Source organism: Platichthys flesus, chromosome 20 (assembly GCF_949316205.1).
Source record: "Platichthys flesus chromosome 20, fPlaFle2.1, whole genome shotgun sequence".
Taxonomy (NCBI): Eukaryota; Metazoa; Chordata; class Actinopteri; order Pleuronectiformes; family Pleuronectidae; genus Platichthys; species Platichthys flesus.
The window spans coordinates 1,740,934-1,761,744 of record NC_084964.1 but is presented as its reverse complement, the minus strand read 5'-3'; the positions used below and the strand labels follow the sequence as shown (position 1 = coordinate 1,761,744).

At 37.7% G+C, this 20,811-nt stretch overlaps 3 non-coding genes across 3 annotated transcripts; all 3 read right to left on the bottom strand.

Moving 5' to 3' along the window:
* Positions 1–4,651: 4,651 nt before the first annotated feature.
* trnak-cuu (transfer RNA lysine (anticodon CUU)) lies at positions 4,652–4,725 on the bottom strand. Its single transcript has one exon. It is a non-coding gene; the product is annotated as a tRNA-Lys (tRNA).
* A 9,415-nt stretch (positions 4,726–14,140) lies between these two features.
* Positions 14,141–14,214, bottom strand: trnak-cuu (transfer RNA lysine (anticodon CUU)). Its single transcript has one exon. It is a non-coding gene; the product is annotated as a tRNA-Lys (tRNA).
* Positions 14,215–20,464: 6,250 nt separating this feature from the next.
* trnak-cuu (transfer RNA lysine (anticodon CUU)) lies at positions 20,465–20,538 on the bottom strand. The gene has a single exon. It is a non-coding gene; the product is annotated as a tRNA-Lys (tRNA).
* Positions 20,539–20,811: the final 273 nt, after the last annotated feature.

Genomic DNA, 20,811 nt, shown 5'->3' with positions numbered 1-20,811 from the left:
TCCCATCATAACAGAAATGGTAGAATGCAAGAAATATGTTTCATGAGAAGTAAAACCCTCTTGTATGAAAACAACCTAGGTCTGAGATAATGATGAGATTACCGAATAAGTTTTACCTTTAATATTTTTGAGCACAAGTTCCGTGAACAAAAACCGCCTGAACCATGTTGTCCAATTCTTTCGCAAGAAGATCAAACACACGCTTGTCATTGGTTAGGGATTCAATCTCTTGCAGTTTTCCATTCTAGTTTAGCTATAAAATCTAGACAAATTGATGGGTTTAATATATATATAATTGATCAGCCGTTGATGTTTGCTTGGTGTGTGTGAACTCTATGGAATGTATTTGCTCTGTAGTATCCTTTAATAAGGAGTCTTTTAAGGTAAGACTTTGATCTGCATGCTGGTGCTCAATTCCGAATCTCAAAAGCTCCATAGCCCAACGTGGGGCTCGAAACTACGACCCTGAGATTAAAAGTGTCATGCTCTACCGAACTGAGCTGGCGCTTCTTCCAAATAACTTCCCATCACAATAGAAATGTTAGAATGCAAGAAATATGTTTCATGACCATTAAAACCCTCTTGTATGAAAACAACATAGGTCTGAGATAATGATCAGATTACAGAATAAGTTTTACCTTTAATGTTTTCAGCACAAGTTCCGTGAACAAAAACACCCTGAACCATGTTGTCCAATTCTTTCGCAAGAAGACCAAACCAACGCTTGTCAATGGTTAGGGATTCAATCTCTTGCAGTTTTCTATTCTAGTTAAACTAGATAATCTAGACAAATTGATGGGTTCAGTATATATATAATTTTCTGATCAGACGTTGATGTTTGCTTGGTGTGTGTGAACTCTATGGAATGTATTTGCTCTGAAGTATCCTTTAATAAGGAGTTTGTTAAGCTAAGACTTTGATCTGCATGCTGGTGCTCAATTCCTAACCTTAAAATCTCCATAGCCCAACATGGGGCTCGAACCCACGACCCTGAGATTAAGAGTCTCATGCTCTACCGAACTGAGCTAGCGGGGCTTCTTCCTTATAACTTCCCATCACAATAGAAATGTTAGAATGCAAGAAATATGTTTCATGAGAAGTAGAACCCTCTTGTATGAAAACAACCTAGGTCTGAGGTAATGATCAGTTTACAGAATACATTTTACCTTTAATGTTTTTGAGCACAAGTTCCGTGAACAAAAACAACCTGAACCATGTTGTCCAATTATTTCGCAAGAAGATCAAACTCACGCTTGTCATTGGTTAGGGATTCAATCTCTTGCAGTTTTCCATTCTAGTTTAGCTATATAATCTAGACAAATTGATGGGTTTAATATATATATAATATTCTGATCAGCCGTTGATGTTTGCTTGGTGTGTGTGAACTCTATGGAATGTATTTGCTCTGAAGTATCCTTTAATAAGGAGTCTTTTAAGTTAAGACTTTGCTCTGCATGCTGGTGCTCAATTCCGAATCTCAAAAGCTCCATAGCCCAACGTGGGGCTCGAAACCACGACCCTGAGATTAAGAGTCTCATGCTCTACCGAACTGAGCTAGCCGGGCTTCTTCCTTATAGCTTCACATCACAATAGAAATGTTAGAATGCAAGAAATATGTTTCATGACAAGTAAAACGCTCTTGTATGAAAACAACCTAGGTCTGAGATAATGATCAGATTACAGAATAAGTTTTACCTTTAATGTTTTTGAGCACAAGTTCCGTGAACAAAAACAACCTGAACCATGTTGTCCAATTATTTCGCAAGAAGATCAAACCAACGCTTGTCATTGGTTAGGGATTCAATCTCTTGCAGTTTTCCATTCTAGTTTAGCTATATAATCTAGACAAATTGATGGGTTTAATATATATATAATATTCTGATCAGCCGTTGATGTTTGCTTGGTGTGTGTGAACTCTATGGAATGTATTTGCTCTGAAGTATCCTTTAATAAGGAGTCTTTTAAGCTAAGACTTTGATCTACATGCTGGTGCTCAATTCCGAATTTCAAAGCTCCATAGCCCACAGGGGCTCGAACCCACGACCCTGAGATTAAGAGTCTCATGCTCTACCGAACTGAGCTAGCCGGGCTTCTTCCTTATAACTTCCCATCACAATAGAAATGTTAGAATGCAAGAAATATGTTTCATGAGAAGTAAAACCTTCTTGTATGAAAACAACCTAGGTCTGAGATAATGATCAGATTACAGAATACATTTTACCTTTAATATTTTTGAGCACAAGTTCCGTGAACAAAAACCGCCTGAACGATGTTGTCCAATTCTTTCGCAAGAAGACCAAACCAACGCTTGTCATTGGTTAGGGATTCAATCTCTTGCAGTTTTCCATTCTAGTTAAGCTAGATAATCTAGACAAATTGATGGGTTCAGTATATATATAATTTTCTGATCAGACGTTGATGTTTGCTTGGTGTGTGTGAACTCTATGGAATGTATTTGCTCTGAAGTATCCTTTAATAAGGAGTCTTTTAAGCTAAGACTTTGATCTGCATGCTGGTGCTCAATTCCTAACCTTAAAATCTCCATAGCCCAACGTGGGGCTCGAACCCACGACCCTGAGATTAAGAGTGTCATGCTCTATCGAACTGAGGTGGCGCTTCTTCCTAATAATTCCCATCATAATAGAAATGTTAGAATGCAAGAAATATGTTTCATGAGAAGTAAAACCCTCTTGTATGAAAACAACCTAGGTCTGAGATAATGATGAGATTACCGAATAAGTTTTACCTTTAATATTTTTGAGCACAAGTTCCGTGAACAAAAAACGCCTGAACCATGTTGTCCAATTCTTTCGCAAGAAGATCAAACACACGCTTGTCATTGGTTAGGGATTCAATCTCTTGCAGTTTTCCATTCTAGTTTAGCTATATAATCTAGACAAATTGATGGGTTTAATATATATATAATATTCGGATCAGCCGTTGATGTTTGCTTGGTGTGTGTGAACTCTATGGAATGTATTTGCTCTGAAGTATCCTTTAATAATGAGTCTTTTAAGCTAAGACTTTGATCTGAATGCTGGTGCTCAATTCCTAACCTTAAAATCTCCATAGCCCAACGTGGGGCTCGAACCCACGACCCTGTGATTAAGAGTCTCATGCTCTACCGAACTGAGCTAGCCGGGCTTCTTCCTTACAACTTCCCATCACAATAGAAATGTTAGAATGCAAGAAATATGTTTCATGAGAAGTAAAACCTTCTTGTATGAAAACAACCTAGGTCTGAGATAATGATCAGATTACAGAATACATTTTACCTTTAATATTTTTGAGCACAAGTTCCGTGAACAAAAACCGCCTGAACGATGTTGTCCAATTCTTTCGCAAGAAGACCAAACCAACGCCTGTCATTGGTTAGGGATTCAATCTCTTGCAGTTTTCCATTCTAGTTAAGCTAGATAATCTAGACAAATTGATGGGTTCAGTATATATATAATTTTCTGATCAGACGTTGATGTTTGCTTGGTGTGTGTGAACTCTATGGAATGTATTTGCTCTGAAGTATCCCTTAATAAGGAGTCTTTTAAGCTAAGACTTTGATCTGCATGCTGGTGCTCAATTCCTAACCTTAAAATCTCCATAGCCCAACGTGGGGCTCGAACCCACGACCCTGAGATTAAGAGTCTCATGCTCTATCGAACTGAGCTGGCGCTTCTTCCAAATAACTTCCAATCATAACAGAATTGTTAGAATGCAAGAAATATGTTTCATGAGAAGTAAAACCCTCTTGTATGAAAACAACCTAGGTCTGAGATAATGATGAGATTACCAAATAAGTTTTACCTTTAATGTTTTTGAGCACAAGTTCCGTGAACAAAAACCGCCTGAACCATGTTGTCCAATTCTTTCGCAAGAAGATCAAACACACGCTTGACATTGGTTAGGGATTCAATCTCTTGCAGTTTTCCATTCTAGTTTAGCTATATAATCTAGACAAATTGATGGGTTTAATATATATATAATATTCTGATCAGCCGTTGATGGTTGCTTGGTGTGTGTGAACTCTATGGAATGTATTTGCTCTGAAGTATCCTTTAATAAGGAGTCTTTTAAGCTAAGACTTGATCTGCATGCTGGTGCTCAATTCCGAATCTCAAAATCTCCATAGCCCAAATTGGGGCTCGAAACCACGAACCTGAGATTAAGAGTCTCATGCTCTACCGAAATGAGCTGGCCGGGCTTCTTCCTCATAACTTCCCATCACAAAGAAATGTTAGAATGCAAGAAATATGTTTCATGAGAAGTAAAACCCTCTTGTATGAAAACAACCTAGGTCTGAGATAATGATGAGATTACAGAATAAGTTTTACCTTTCATGTTTTCAGCACAAGTTCCGTGAACAAAAACCGCCTGAACCATGTTGTCCAATTCTTTCGCAAAAAGATCAAACACACTCTTGTCATTGGTTAGGGATTCAATCTCTTGCAGTTTTCCATTCTAGTTAAACTAGATAATCTAGACAAATTGATTGGTTCAATATATATATAATTTTCTGATCAGCCGTTGATGTTTGCTTGGTGTATGTGAACACTATGGAATGTATTTTCTCTGAAGTATTCTTTAATAAGGAGTCTTTTAAGCTAAGACTTTGAACTGCATGCTGGTACTCAATTCCTAAACTTAAAATCTCCATAGCCCAACGTGGGGTTCGAACCCACGACCCTGAGATTAAGAGTCTCATGCTCTACCGAACTGAGCCAGCCGGGCTTCTTCCTTATAACTTCCCATCACAAAAGAAATGTTAGAATGCAAGAAATATGTTTCATGAGAAGTTAAACCCTCTTGTATGAAAACAACCTAGGTCTGAGATAATGATCAGATTACAGAATACATTTTACCTTTAATGTTTTTGAGCACAAGTTCCGTGAACAAAAACCGCCTGAACCATGTTGTCCAATTCTTTCGCAAAAAGATCAAACACACGCTTGACATTGGTTAGGGATTCAATCTCTTGCAGTTTTCCATTCTAGTTAAGCTATATAATCTAGACAAATTGATGGGTTTAATATATATAAAATATTCTGATCAGCCGTTGATGTTTGCTTGGTGTGTGTGAACTCTATGGAATGTATTTTCTCTGAAGTATTCTTTAATAAGGAGTCTTTTAAGCTAAGACTTTGATCTGCATGCTGGTGCTCAATTCCGAATCTCAAAAGCTCCATAGCCCAACGTGGGGCTCGAAAACACGACCCTGAGATTAAGAGTCTCATGCTCTACCGAACTGAGCTAGCCGGGCTTCTTCCTTATAGCTTCACATCACAATAGAAATGTTAGAATGCAAGAAATATGTTTCATGACAAGTAAAACGCTCTTGTATGAAAACAACCTAGGTCTGAGGTAATGATCAGTTTACAGAATACATTTTACCTTTAATGTTTTTGAGCACAAGTTCCGTGAACAAAAACAACCTGAACCATGTTGTCCAATTATTTCGCAAGAAGATCAAACCAACGCTTGTCATTGGTTAGGGATTCAATCTCTTGCAGTTTTCCATTCTAGTTAGGCTAGATAATCTAGACAAATTGATGGGTTCAATATATATTTATAATTTACTGATCAGACGTTGATGTTTGCTTGGTGTGTGTGAACTCTATGGAATGTATTTGCTCTGAAGTATCCTTTAATAAGGAGTCTTTTAAGCTAAGACTTTCATCTGCATGCTGGTGCTCAATTCCTAACCTTAAAATCTCCATAGCCCAACGTGGGGCTCGAACCCACGAGCCTGAGATTAAGAGTGTCATGCTCTATCGAACTGAGCTGGCGCTTCTTCCAAATAACTTCCCATCATAATAGAAATGTTAGAATGCAAGAAATATGTTTCATGAGAAGTAAAACCCTCTTGTATGAAAACAACCTAGGTCTGAGTTAATGATCAGTTTACAGAATAAGTTTTACCTTTAATATTTTTGAGCACAAGTTACGTGAACAAAAACAACCTGAACCATGTTGTCCAATTATTTCGCAAGAAGATCAAACCAACGCTTGTCAATGGTTAGGGATTCAATCTCTTGCAGTTTTCCATTCTAGTTAGGCTAGATAATCTAGACAAATTGATGGGTTCAATATATATATAATTTACTGATCAGACGTTGATGATTGCTTGGTGTGTGTGAACTCTATGGAATGTATTTGCTCTGAAGTATCCTTTAATAAGGAGTCTTTTAAGCTAAGACTTTCATCTGCATGCTGGTGCTCAATTCCTAACCTTAAAATCTCCATAGCCCAACGTGGGGCTCGACCCACGACCCTGAGATTAAGAGTCTCATGCTCTACCGAACTGAGCTGGCGCTTCTTCCAAATAACTTCCCATCACAATAGAAATGTTAGAATGCAAGAAATATGTTTCATGAGAAGTAAAACCCTCTTGTATGAAAACAACCTAGGTCTGAGATAATGATCAGATTACAGAATACATTTTACCTTTAATGTTTTTGAGCACAAGTTCCGTGAACAAAAACCGCCTGAACCATGTTGTCCAATTCTTTCGCAAGAAGATCAAACACACGCTTGACATTGGTTAGGGATTCAATCTCTTGCAGTTTTCCATTCTAGTTTAGCTATATAATCTAGACAAATTGATGGGTTTAATATATATATAATATTCTGATCAGCCGTTGATGGTTGCTTGGTGTGTGTGAACTCTATGGAATGTATTTGCTCTGAAGTATCCTTTAATAAGGAGTCTTTTAAGCTAAGACTTTGATCTGCATGCTGGTGCTCAATTCCGAATCTCAAAATCTCCATAGCCCAACTTGGGGCTCGAAACCACGAACCTGAGATTAAGAGTCTCATGCTCTACCGAAATGAGCTGGCCGGGCTTCTTCCTCATAACTTCCCATCACAATAGAAATGTTAGAATGCAAGAAATATGTTTCATGAGAAGTAAAACCCTCTTGTATGAAAACAACCTAGGTCTGAGATAATGATGAGATTACAGAATAAGTTTTACCTTTCATGTTTTCAGCACAAGTTCCGTGAACAAAAACCGCCTGAACCATGTTGTCCAATTCTTTCGAAGAAGATCAAACACACGCTTGTCATTGGTTAGGGATTCAATCTCTTGCAGTTTTCCATTCTAGTTTAGCTATATAATCTAGACAAATTGATGGGTTTAATATATATATAATATTCTGATCAGCCGTTGATGTTTGCTTGGTGTGTGTGAACTCTATGGAATGTATTTGCTCTGAAGTATCCTTTAATAAGGAGTCTTTTAAGCTAAGACTTTGATCTGCATGCTGGTGCTCAATTCCGAATCGCAAAAGCTCCATAGCCCAACGTGGGGCTCGAAACCACAACCCTGAGATTAAGAGTCTCATGCTCTACCGAACTGAGCTAGCCGGGCTTCTTCCTTATAGCTTCACATCACAATAGAAATGTTAGAATGCAAGAAATATGTTTCATGACAAGTAAAACGCTCTTGTATGAAAACAACCTAGGTCTGAGATAATGATCAGATTACAGAATAAGTTTTACCTTTAATGTTTTTGAGCACAAGTTCCGTGAACAAAAACAACCTGAACCATGTTGTCCAATTATTTCGCAAGAAGATCAAACCAACGCTTGTCATTGGTTAGGGATTCAATCTCTTGCAGTTTTCTATTCTAGTTAAACTAGATAATCTAGACAAATTGATGGGTTCAGTATATATATAATTTTCTGATCAGACGTTGATGTTTGCTTGGTGTGTGTGAACTCTATGGAATGTATTTGCTCTGAAGTATCCTTTAATAAGGAGTCTTTTAAGCTAAGACTTTGATCTGCATGCTGGTGCTCAATTCCGAATCTCAAAATCTCCATAGCCCATTTTGGGGCTCGAAACCACGAACCTGAGATTAAGAGTCTCATGCTCTACCGAAATGAGCTGGCCGGGCTTCTTCCTCATAACTTCCCATCACAATAGAAATGTTAGAATGCAAGAAATATGTTTCATGAGAAGTAAAACCCTCTTGTATGAAAACAACCTAGGTCTGAGATAATGATGAGATTACAGAATAAGTTTTACCTTTCATGTTTTCAGCACAAGTTCCGTGAACAAAAACCGCCTGAACCATGTTGTCCAATTCTTTCGAAGAAGATCAAACACACGCTTGTCATTGGTTAGGGATTCAATCTCTTGCAGTTTTCCATTCTAGTTTAGCTATATAATCTAGACAAATTGATGGGTTTAATATATATATAATATTCTGATCAGCCGTTGATGTTTGCTTGGTGTGTGTGAACTCTATGGAATGTATTTGCTCTGAAGTATCCTTTAATAAGGAGTCTTTTAAGCTAAGACTTTGATCTGCATGCTGGTGCTCAATTCCGAATCGCAAAAGCTCCATAGCCCAACGTGGGGCTCGAAACCACGACCCTGAGATTAAGAGTGTCATGCTCTATCGAACTGAGCTGGCGCTTCTTCCAAATAACTTCCCATCATAACAGAAATGGTAGAATGCAAGAAATATGTTTCATGAGAAGTAAAACCCTCTTGTATGAAAACAACCTAGGTCTGAGATAATGATGAGATTACCGAATAAGTTTTACCTTTAATATTTTTGAGCACAAGTTCCGTGAACAAAAACCGCCTGAACCATGTTGTCCAATTCTTTCGCAAGAAGATCAAACACACGCTTGTCATTGGTTAGGGATTCAATCTCTTGCAGTTTTCCATTCTAGTTTAGCTATAAAATCTAGACAAATTGATGGGTTTAATATATATATAATTGATCAGCCGTTGATGTTTGCTTGGTGTGTGTGAACTCTATGGAATGTATTTGCTCTGTAGTATCCTTTAATAAGGAGTCTTTTAAGGTAAGACTTTGATCTGCATGCTGGTGCTCAATTCCGAATCTCAAAAGCTCCATAGCCCAACGTGGGGCTCGAAACTACGACCCTGAGATTAAAAGTGTCATGCTCTACCGAACTGAGCTGGCGCTTCTTCCAAATAACTTCCCATCACAATAGAAATGTTAGAATGCAAGAAATATGTTTCATGACCATTAAAACCCTCTTGTATGAAAACAACATAGGTCTGAGATAATGATCAGATTACAGAATAAGTTTTACCTTTAATGTTTTCAGCACAAGTTCCGTGAACAAAAACACCCTGAACCATGTTGTCCAATTCTTTCGCAAGAAGACCAAACCAACGCTTGTCAATGGTTAGGGATTCAATCTCTTGCAGTTTTCTATTCTAGTTAAACTAGATAATCTAGACAAATTGATGGGTTCAGTATATATATAATTTTCTGATCAGACGTTGATGTTTGCTTGGTGTGTGTGAACTCTATGGAATGTATTTGCTCTGAAGTATCCTTTAATAAGGAGTTTGTTAAGCTAAGACTTTGATCTGCATGCTGGTGCTCAATTCCTAACCTTAAAATCTCCATAGCCCAACATGGGGCTCGAACCCACGACCCTGAGATTAAGAGTCTCATGCTCTACCGAACTGAGCTAGCGGGGCTTCTTCCTTATAACTTCCCATCACAATAGAAATGTTAGAATGCAAGAAATATGTTTCATGAGAAGTAGAACCCTCTTGTATGAAAACAACCTAGGTCTGAGGTAATGATCAGTTTACAGAATACATTTTACCTTTAATGTTTTTGAGCACAAGTTCCGTGAACAAAAACAACCTGAACCATGTTGTCCAATTATTTCGCAAGAAGATCAAACTCACGCTTGTCATTGGTTAGGGATTCAATCTCTTGCAGTTTTCCATTCTAGTTTAGCTATATAATCTAGACAAATTGATGGGTTTAATATATATATAATATTCTGATCAGCCGTTGATGTTTGCTTGGTGTGTGTGAACTCTATGGAATGTATTTGCTCTGAAGTATCCTTTAATAAGGAGTCTTTTAAGTTAAGACTTTGCTCTGCATGCTGGTGCTCAATTCCGAATCTCAAAAGCTCCATAGCCCAACGTGGGGCTCGAAACCACGACCCTGAGATTAAGAGTCTCATGCTCTACCGAACTGAGCTAGCCGGGCTTCTTCCTTATAGCTTCACATCACAATAGAAATGTTAGAATGCAAGAAATATGTTTCATGACAAGTAAAACGCTCTTGTATGAAAACAACCTAGGTCTGAGATAATGATCAGATTACAGAATAAGTTTTACCTTTAATGTTTTTGAGCACAAGTTCCGTGAACAAAAACAACCTGAACCATGTTGTCCAATTATTTCGCAAGAAGATCAAACCAACGCTTGTCATTGGTTAGGGATTCAATCTCTTGCAGTTTTCCATTCTAGTTTAGCTATATAATCTAGACAAATTGATGGGTTTAATATATATATAATATTCTGATCAGCCGTTGATGTTTGCTTGGTGTGTGTGAACTCTATGGAATGTATTTGCTCTGAAGTATCCTTTAATAAGGAGTCTTTTAAGCTAAGACTTTGATCTACATGCTGGTGCTCAATTCCGAATTTCAAAGCTCCATAGCCCACAGGGGCTCGAACCCACGACCCTGAGATTAAGAGTCTCATGCTCTACCGAACTGAGCTAGCCGGGCTTCTTCCTTATAACTTCCCATCACAATAGAAATGTTAGAATGCAAGAAATATGTTTCATGAGAAGTAAAACCTTCTTGTATGAAAACAACCTAGGTCTGAGATAATGATCAGATTACAGAATACATTTTACCTTTAATATTTTTGAGCACAAGTTCCGTGAACAAAAACCGCCTGAACGATGTTGTCCAATTCTTTCGCAAGAAGACCAAACCAACGCTTGTCATTGGTTAGGGATTCAATCTCTTGCAGTTTTCCATTCTAGTTAAGCTAGATAATCTAGACAAATTGATGGGTTCAGTATATATATAATTTTCTGATCAGACGTTGATGTTTGCTTGGTGTGTGTGAACTCTATGGAATGTATTTGCTCTGAAGTATCCTTTAATAAGGAGTTTGTTAAGCTAAGACTTTGATCTGCATGCTGGTGCTCAATTCCTAACCTTAAAATCTCCATAGCCCAACATGGGGCTCGAACCCACGACCCTGAGATTAAGAGTCTCATGCTCTACCGAACTGAGCTAGCGGGGCTTCTTCCTTATAACTTCCCATCACAATAGAAATGTTAGAATGCAAGAAATATGTTTCATGAGAAGTAGAACCCTCTTGTATGAAAACAACCTAGGTCTGAGGTAATGATCAGTTTACAGAATACATTTTACCTTTAATGTTTTTGAGCACAAGTTCCGTGAACAAAAACAACCTGAACCATGTTGTCCAATTATTTCGCAAGAAGATCAAACTCACGCTTGTCATTGGTTAGGGATTCAATCTCTTGCAGTTTTCCATTCTAGTTTAGCTATATAATCTAGACAAATTGATGGGTTTAATATATATATAATATTCTGATCAGCCGTTGATGTTTGCTTGGTGTGTGTGAACTCTATGGAATGTATTTGCTCTGAAGTATCCTTTAATAAGGAGTCTTTTAAGTTAAGACTTTGCTCTGCATGCTGGTGCTCAATTCCGAATCTCAAAAGCTCCATAGCCCAACGTGGGGCTCGAAACCACGACCCTGAGATTAAGAGTCTCATGCTCTACCGAACTGAGCTAGCCGGGCTTCTTCCTTATAGCTTCACATCACAATAGAAATGTTAGAATGCAAGAAATATGTTTCATGACAAGTAAAACGCTCTTGTATGAAAACAACCTAGGTCTGAGATAATGATCAGATTACAGAATAAGTTTTACCTTTAATGTTTTTGAGCACAAGTTCCGTGAACAAAAACAACCTGAACCATGTTGTCCAATTATTTCGCAAGAAGATCAAACCAACGCTTGTCATTGGTTAGGGATTCAATCTCTTGCAGTTTTCCATTCTAGTTTAGCTATATAATCTAGACAAATTGGTGGGTTTAATATATATATAATATTCTGATCAGCCGTTGATGTTTGCTTGGTGTGTGTGAACTCTATGGAATGTATTTGCTCTGAAGTATCCTTTAATAAGGAGTCTTTTAAGCTAAGACTTTGATCTACATGCTGGTGCTCAATTCCGAATTTCAAAGCTCCATAGCCCACAGGGGCTCGAACCCACGACCCTGAGATTAAGAGTCTCATGCTCTACCGAACTGAGCTAGCCGGGCTTCTTCCTTATAACTTCCCATCACAATAGAAATGTTAGAATGCAAGAAATATGTTTCATGAGAAGTAAAACCTTCTTGTATGAAAACAACCTAGGTCTGAGATAATGATCAGATTACAGAATACATTTTACCTTTAATATTTTTGAGCACAAGTTCCGTGAACAAAAACCGCCTGAACGATGTTGTCCAATTCTTTCGCAAGAAGACCAAACCAACGCTTGTCATTGGTTAGGGATTCAATCTCTTGCAGTTTTCCATTCTAGTTAAGCTAGATAATCTAGACAAATTGATGGGTTCAGTATATATATAATTTTCTGATCAGACGTTGATGTTTGCTTGGTGTGTGTGAACTCTATGGAATGTATTTGCTCTGAAGTATCCTTTAATAAGGAGTCTTTTAAGCTAAGACTTTGATCTGCATGCTGGTGCTCAATTCCTAACCTTAAAATCTCCATAGCCCAACGTGGGGCTCGAACCCACGACCCTGAGATTAAGAGTGTCATGCTCTATCGAACTGAGGTGGCGCTTCTTCCTAATAATTCCCATCATAATAGAAATGTTAGAATGCAAGAAATATGTTTCATGAGAAGTAAAACCCTCTTGTATGAAAACAACCTAGGTCTGAGATAATGATGAGATTACCGAATAAGTTTTACCTTTAATATTTTTGAGCACAAGTTCCGTGAACAAAAAACGCCTGAACCATGTTGTTCAATTCTTTCGCAAGAAGATCAAACACACGCTTGTCATTGGTTAGGGATTCAATCTCTTGCAGTTTTCCATTCTAGTTTAGCTATATAATCTAGACAAATTGATGGGTTTAATATATATATAATATTCTGATCAGCCGTTGATGTTTGCTTGGTGTGTGTGAACTCTATGGAATGTATTTGCTCTGAAGTATCCTTTAATAATGAGTCTTTTAAGCTAAGACTTTGATCTGAATGCTGGTGCTCAATTCCTAACCTTAAAATCTCCATAGCCCAACGTGGGGCTCGAACCCACGACCCTGTGATTAAGAGTCTCATGCTCTACCGAACTGAGCTAGCCGGGCTTCTTCCTTACAACTTCCCATCACAATAGAAATGTTAGAATGCAAGAAATATGTTTCATGAGAAGTAAAACCTTCTTGTATGAAAACAACCTAGGTCTGAGATAATGATCAGATTACAGAATACATTTTACCTTTAATATTTTTGAGCACAAGTTCCGTGAACAAAAACCGCCTGAACGATGTTGTCCAATTCTTTCGCAAGAAGACCAAACCAACGCCTGTCATTGGTTAGGGATTCAATCTCTTGCAGTTTTCCATTCTAGTTAAGCTAGATAATCTAGACAAATTGATGGGTTCAGTATATATATAATTTTCTGATCAGACGTTGATGTTTGCTTGGTGTGTGTGAACTCTATGGAATGTATTTGCTCTGAAGTATCCCTTAATAAGGAGTCTTTTAAGCTAAGACTTTGATCTGCATGCTGGTGCTCAATTCCTAACCTTAAAATCTCCATAGCCCAACGTGGGGCTCGAACCCACGACCCTGAGATTAAGAGTCTCATGCTCTATCGAACTGAGCTGGCGCTTCTTCCAAATAACTTCCAATCATAACAGAATTGTTAGAATGCAAGAAATATGTTTCATGAGAAGTAAAACCCTCTTGTATGAAAACAACCTAGGTCTGAGATAATGATGAGATTACCAAATAAGTTTTACCTTTAATGTTTTTGAGCACAAGTTCCGTGAACAAAAACCGCCTGAACCATGTTGTCCAATTCTTTCGCAAAAAGATCAAACACACTCTTGTCATTGGTTAGGGATTCAATCTCTTGCAGTTTTCCATTCTAGTTAAACTAGATAATCTAGACAAATTGATTGGTTCAATATATATATAATTTTCTGATCAGCCGTTGATGTTTGCTTGGTGTATGTGAACACTATGGAATGTATTTTCTCTGAAGTATTCTTTAATAAGGAGTCTTTTAAGCTAAGACTTTGAACTGCATGCTGGTACTCAATTCCTAAACTTAAAATCTCCATAGCCCAACGTGGGGTTCGAACCCACGACCCTGAGATTAAGAGTCTCATGCTCTACCGAACTGAGCCAGCCGGGCTTCTTCCTTATAACTTCCCATCACAATAGAAATGTTAGAATGCAAGAAATATGTTTCATGAGAAGTTAAACCCTCTTGTATGAAAACAACCTAGGTCTGAGATAATGATCAGATTACAGAATACATTTTACCTTTAATGTTTTTGAGCACAAGTTCCGTGAACAAAAACCGCCTGAACCATGTTGTCCAATTCTTTCGCAAAAAGATCAAACACACGCTTGACATTGGTTAGGGATTCAATCTCTTGCAGTTTTCCATTCTAGTTAAGCTATATAATCTAGACAAATTGATGGGTTTAATATATATAAAATATTCTGATCAGCCGTTGATGTTTGCTTGGTGTGTGTGAACTGTATGGAAAGTATTTGCTCTGAAGTATCCTTTAATAAGGAGTCTTTTAAGCTAAGACTTTGATCTGCATGCTGGTGCTCAATTCCGAATTTCAAAAGCTCCATAGCCCAATGTGGGGCTCGAACCCACGACCCTGAGATTAAAAGTGTGATGCTCTACCGAACTGAGCTGGCGCTTCTTCCAAATAAATTCCCATCACAATAGAAATGTTAGAATGCAAGAAATATGTTTCATGAGAAGTAAAACCTTCTTGTATGAAAACAACCTAGGTCTGAGATAATGATCAGATTACAGAATACATTTTACCTTTAATGTTTTTGAGCACAAGTTCCGTGAAGAAAAACAACCTGAACCATGTTGTCCAATTGTTTCGCAAGAAGATCAAACCAACGCTTGTCATTGGTTAGGGATTCAATCTCTTGCAGTTTTCCATTCTAGTTAGGCTAGAAAATCTAGAAAAATTGATGGGTTCAATATATATATAATTTTCTGATCAGCCGTTGATGTTTGCTTGGTGTGTGTGAACTCTATGGAATGTATTTTCTCTTTAGTATCCTTTAATAAGGAGTCTTTTAAGCTAAGACTTTCATCTGTATGCTGGTGCTCAATTCCTTAACTTAAAATCTCTGTAGCCCAACGTGGGGCTCGAACCCACGACACTGAGATTAAGAGTGTAATGCTCTATCGAACTTAGCTGGCGATTCTTCCAAATAACTTCCCATCATAATAGAAATGTTAGAATGCAAGAAATATGTTTCATGAGAAGTAAAACCTTCTTGTATGAAAACAACCTAGGTCTGAGATAATGATGAGATTACCGAATAAGTTTTACCTTTATATTTTTGAGCACAAGTTCCCTGAACAAAAACCGCCTGAACCATGTTGTCCAATTCTTTCACAAGAAGACCAAACCAACGCTTGTCATTGGTTAGGGATTCAATCTCTTGCAGTTTTCCATTCTAGTTAAGGTAGATAATCTAGACAAATTGATGGGTTCAATATATATATCATTTTCTGATCAGCCGTTGATGTTTGCTTGGTGTGTGTGAACACTATGGAATGTGTTTGCTCTGAAGTATTCTTTAATAAGGAGTCTTTTAAGCTAAGACTTTGATCTGCATGCTGGTGCTCAATTCCGAATCTCAAAAGCTCCATAGCCCAACATGGGGCTCGAAACCACGACCCTGAAATTAAGAGTCTCATGCTCTACCGAACTGAGCTAGCCTGGCATCTTCCTTATAACTTCCCATCACAATAGAAATGTTAGAATGCAAGAAATATGTTTCATGAGAAGTAAAACCCTCTTGTATGAAAACAACCTAGGTCAGAGATAATGATGAGATTACAGAATAAGTTTTACCTTTCATGTTTTCAGCACAAGTTCCGTGAACAAAAACCGCCTGAACCATGTTGTCCAATTCTTTCGCAAGAAGATCAAACACACGCTTGTCATTGGTTAGGGGTTCAATCTCTTGCAGTTTTCCATTCTAGTTAAGCTAGATAATCTAGACAAATTGATGGGTTCAGTATATATATAATTTTCTGATCAGCCGTTGATGTTTGCTTGGTGTGTGTGAACTCTATGGAATGTATTTTCTCTGAAGTATTCTTTAATAAGGAGTCTTTTAAGCTAAGACTTTGATCTGCATGCTGGTGCTCAATTCCGAATCTCAAAAGCTCCATAGCCCAACGTGGGGCTCGAACCCACGACCCTGAGATTAAAAGTGTAATGCTCTACCGAACTGAGGTAGCCGGGCTTCTTCCTTTTAACTTCCCATCACAATAGAAATGTTAGAATGCAAGAAATATGTTTCATGAGAAGTAAAACCTTCTTGTATGAAAACAACCTAGGGCTGAGATAATGATGAGATTACAGAATAAGTTTTACATTTAATATTTTTGAGCACAAGTTCCGTGAACAAAAACACCCTGAACCATGTTGTCCAATTCTTTCGCAAGAAGATCAAACACACGCTTGTCATTGGTTAGGGATTCAATCTCTTGCAGTTTTCCATTCTAGTTTAGCTATATAATCTAGACAAATTGATGGGTTTAATATATATATAATATTCTGATCAGCCGTTGATGTTTGCTTGGTGTTTGTGAACTCTATGGAATGTATTTGCTCTGAAGTATCCTTTAATAAGGAGTCTTTTAAGCTAAGACTTTGATCTGCATGCTGGTGCTCAATTCCTAACCTTAAAATCTCCATAGCCCAACGTGGGGCTCGAACCCACAACCCTGAGATTAAAAGTGTCATGCTCTACCGAACTGAGCTGGCGCTTCTTCCAAATAACTTCCCATCACAATAGAAATGTTAGAATGCAAGAAATATGTTTCATGAGAAGTAAAACCTTCTTGTATGAAAACAATCTAGGTCTGAAATAATGATGAGATTACACAATATGTTTTACATTTAATATTTTTGAGCACAAGTTCTGTGAACAAAAACCGCCTGAACCATGTTGTCCAATTCTTTCGCAAGAAGATCAAACACACGCTTGTCATTGGTTAGGGATTCAATCTCTTGCAGTTTTCCATTCTAGTTAAGCTAGATAATCTAGACAAATTGATGGGTTCAATATATATATAATTTTCTGATCAGCCGTTGATGTTTGCTTGGTGTGTGTGAACACTATGGAATGTATTTTCTCTGAAGTATCCTTTAATAAGGAGTCTTTTAAGATAAGACTTTGATCTGCATGCTGGTGCTCAATTCCTAACCTTAAAATCTCCATAGCCCAACGTGGGGCTCGAAACCACGACCCTGAGATTAAGAGTCTCATGCTCTACCGAACTGAGCTGGCCGGGCTTCTTCCTCATAACTTCCCATCACAATAGAAATGTTAGAATGCAAGAAATATGTTTCATGAGAAGTAAAACCCTCTTGTATGAAAACAACCTAGGTCTGAGATAATGATGAGATTACAGAATAAGTTTTATCTTTCATGTTTTCAGCACAAGTTCCGTGAACAAAAACACCCTGAACCATGTTGTCCAATTATTTCGCAAGAATATCAAACCGACGCTTGTCATTGGTTAGGGATTCAATCTCTTGCAGTTTTCCATTCTAGTTAGGCTAGAAAATCTAGAAAAATTGATGGGTTCAATATATATATAATTTTCCGATCAGCCGTTGATGTTTGCTTGGTGTGTGTGAACTCTATGGAATGTATTTTCTCTTTAGTATCCTTTAATAAGGAGTCTTTTAAGCTAAGACTTTCATCTGTATGCTGGTGCTCAATTCCTAACCTTAAAATCTCTGTAGCCCAACGTGGGGCTCGAACCCACGACCCTGAGATTAAGAGTGTCATGCTCTATCAAACTGAGCTGGCGCTTCTTCCTAATATTTCCCATCATAATAGAAATGTTAGAATGCAAGAAATATGTTTCATGAGAAGTAAAACCCTCTTGTATGAAAACAACCTAGGTCTGAGATAATGATGAGATTACCGAATAAGTTTTACCTTTAATATTTTTGAGCACAAGTTCCGTGAACAAAAAACGCCTGAACCATGTTGTCCAATTCTTTCGCAAGAAGATCAAACACACGCTTGTCATTGGTTAGGGATTCAATCTCTTGCAGTTTTCCATTCTAGTTTAGCTATATAATCTAGACAAATTGATGGGTTTAATATATATATAATATTCTGATCAGCCGTTGATGTTTGCTTGGTGTTTGTGAACTCTATGGAATGTATTTGCTCTGAAGTATCCTTTAATAAGGAGTCTTTTAAGCTAAGACTTTGATCTGCATGCTGGTGCTCAATTCCTAACCTTAAAATCTCCATAGCCCAACGTGGGGCTCGAACCCACAACCCTGAGATTAAAAGTGTCATGCTCTACCGAACTGAGCTGGCGCTTCTTCCAAATAACTTCCCATCACAATAGAAATGTTAGAATGCAAGAAATATGTTTCATGAGAAGTAAAACCTTCTTGTATGAAAACAACCTAGGTCTGAATTAATGATGAGATTACACAATATGTTTTACATTCAATATTTTTGAGCACAAGTTCTGTGAACAAAAACCGCCTGAACCATGTTGTCCAATTCTTTCGCAAGAAGATCAAACACACGCTTGTCATTGGTTAGGGATTCAATCTCTTGCAGTTTTCCATTCTAGTTAAGCTAGATAATCTAGACAAATTGATGGGTTCAATATATATATAATTTTCTGATCAGCCGTTGATGTTTGCTTGGTGTGTGTGAACACTATGGAATGTATTTTCTCTGAAGTATCCTTTAATAAGGAGTCTTTTAAGATAAGACTTTGATCTGCATGCTGGTGCTCAATTCCTAACCTTAAAATCTCCATAGCCCAACGCGGGGCTCGAAACCACGACCCTGAGATTAAGAGTCTCATGCTCTACCGAACTGAGCTGGCCGGGCTTCTTCCTCATAACTTCCCATCACAATAGAAATGTTAGAATGCAAGAAATATGTTTCATGAGAAGTAAAACCCTCTTGTATGAAAACAACCTAGGTCTGAGATAATGATGAGATTACAGAATAAGTTTTATCTTTCATGTTTTCAGCACAAGTTCCGTGAACAAAAACACCCTGAACCATGTTGTCCAATTATTTCGCAAGAATATCAAACCGACGCTTGTCATTAGTTAGGGATTCAATCTCTTGCAGTTTTCCATTCTAGTTAGGCTAGAAAATCTAGAAAAATTGATGGGTTCAATATATATATAATTTTCCGATCAGCCGTTGATGTTTGCTTGGTGTGTGTGAACTCTATGGAATGTATTTTCTCTTTAGTATCCTTTAATAAGGAGTCTTTTAAGCTAAGACTTTCATCTGTATGCTGGTGCTCAATTCCTAACCTTAAAATCTCTGTAGCCCAACGTGGGGCTCGAACCCACGACCCTGAGATTAAGAGTGTCATGCTCTATCAAACTGAGCTGGCGCTTCTTCCTAATAATTCCCATCATAATAGAAATGTTAGAATGCAAGAAATATGTTTCATGAGAAGTAAAACCCTCTTGTATGAAAACAACCTAGGTCTGAGATAATGATGAGATTACCGAATAAGTTTTACCTTTAATATTTTTGAGCACAAGTTCCGTGAACAAAAAACGCCTGAACCATGTTGTCCAATTCTTTCGCAAGAAGATCAAACACACGCTTGTCATTGGTTAGGGATTCAATCTCTTGCAGTTTTCCATTCTAGTTTAGCTATATAATCTAGACAAATTGATGGGTTTAATATATATATAATATTCTGATCAGCCGTTGATGTTTGCTTAGTGTGTGTGAACTCTATGGAATGTATTTTCTATGAAGTATTCTTTAATAAGGAGTCTTTTAAGCTAAGACTTTGATCTGAATGCTGGTGCTCAATTCCGAATTTCAAAAGCTCCATAGCCCAACGTGGGTCTCGAACCCATGACCCTGAGATTAAGAGTCTCATGCTCTACCGAACTGAGCTAGCCGGGCTTCTTCCTTACAACTTCCCATCACAATAGAAATGTTAGAATGCAAGAAATATGTTTCATGAGAAGTAAAACCTTCTTGTATGAAAAAAACCTAGGTCTGAGATAATGATCAGATTACAGAATACATTTTACCTTTAATATTTTTGAGCACAAGTTCCGTGAACAAAAACTGCCTGAACGATGTTGTCCAATTCTTTCGCAAGAAGACCAAACCAACGCCTGTCATTGGTTAGGGATTCAATCTCTTGCAGTTTTCCATTCTAGTTAAGCTAGATAATCTAGACAAATTGATGGGTTCAGTATATATATAATTTTCTGATCAGACGTTGATGTTTGCTTGGTGTGTGTGAACTCTATGGAATGTATTTGCTCTGAAGTATCCCTTAATAAGGAGTGTTTTAAGCTAAGACTTTGATCTGCATGCTGGTGCTCAATTCCTAACCTTAAAATCTCCATAGCCCAACGTGGGGCTCGAACCCACGACCCTGAGATTAAGAGTCTCATGCTCTACCGAACTGAGCTAGCCGGGCTTCTTCCGTATAACTTCCCATCACAATAGAAATGTTAGAATGCAAGAAATATGTTTCATGAGAAGTAAAACCCTCTTGTATGAAAACAACCTAGGTCTGAGGTAATGATCAGTTTACAGAATACATTTTACCTTTAATGTTTTTGAGCACAAGTTCCGTGAACAAAAACAACCTGAACCATGTTGTCCAATTATTTCGCAAGAAGATCAAACACACGCTTGTCATTGGTTAGGGATTCAATCTCTTGCAGTTTTCCATTCTAGTTAAGCTAGA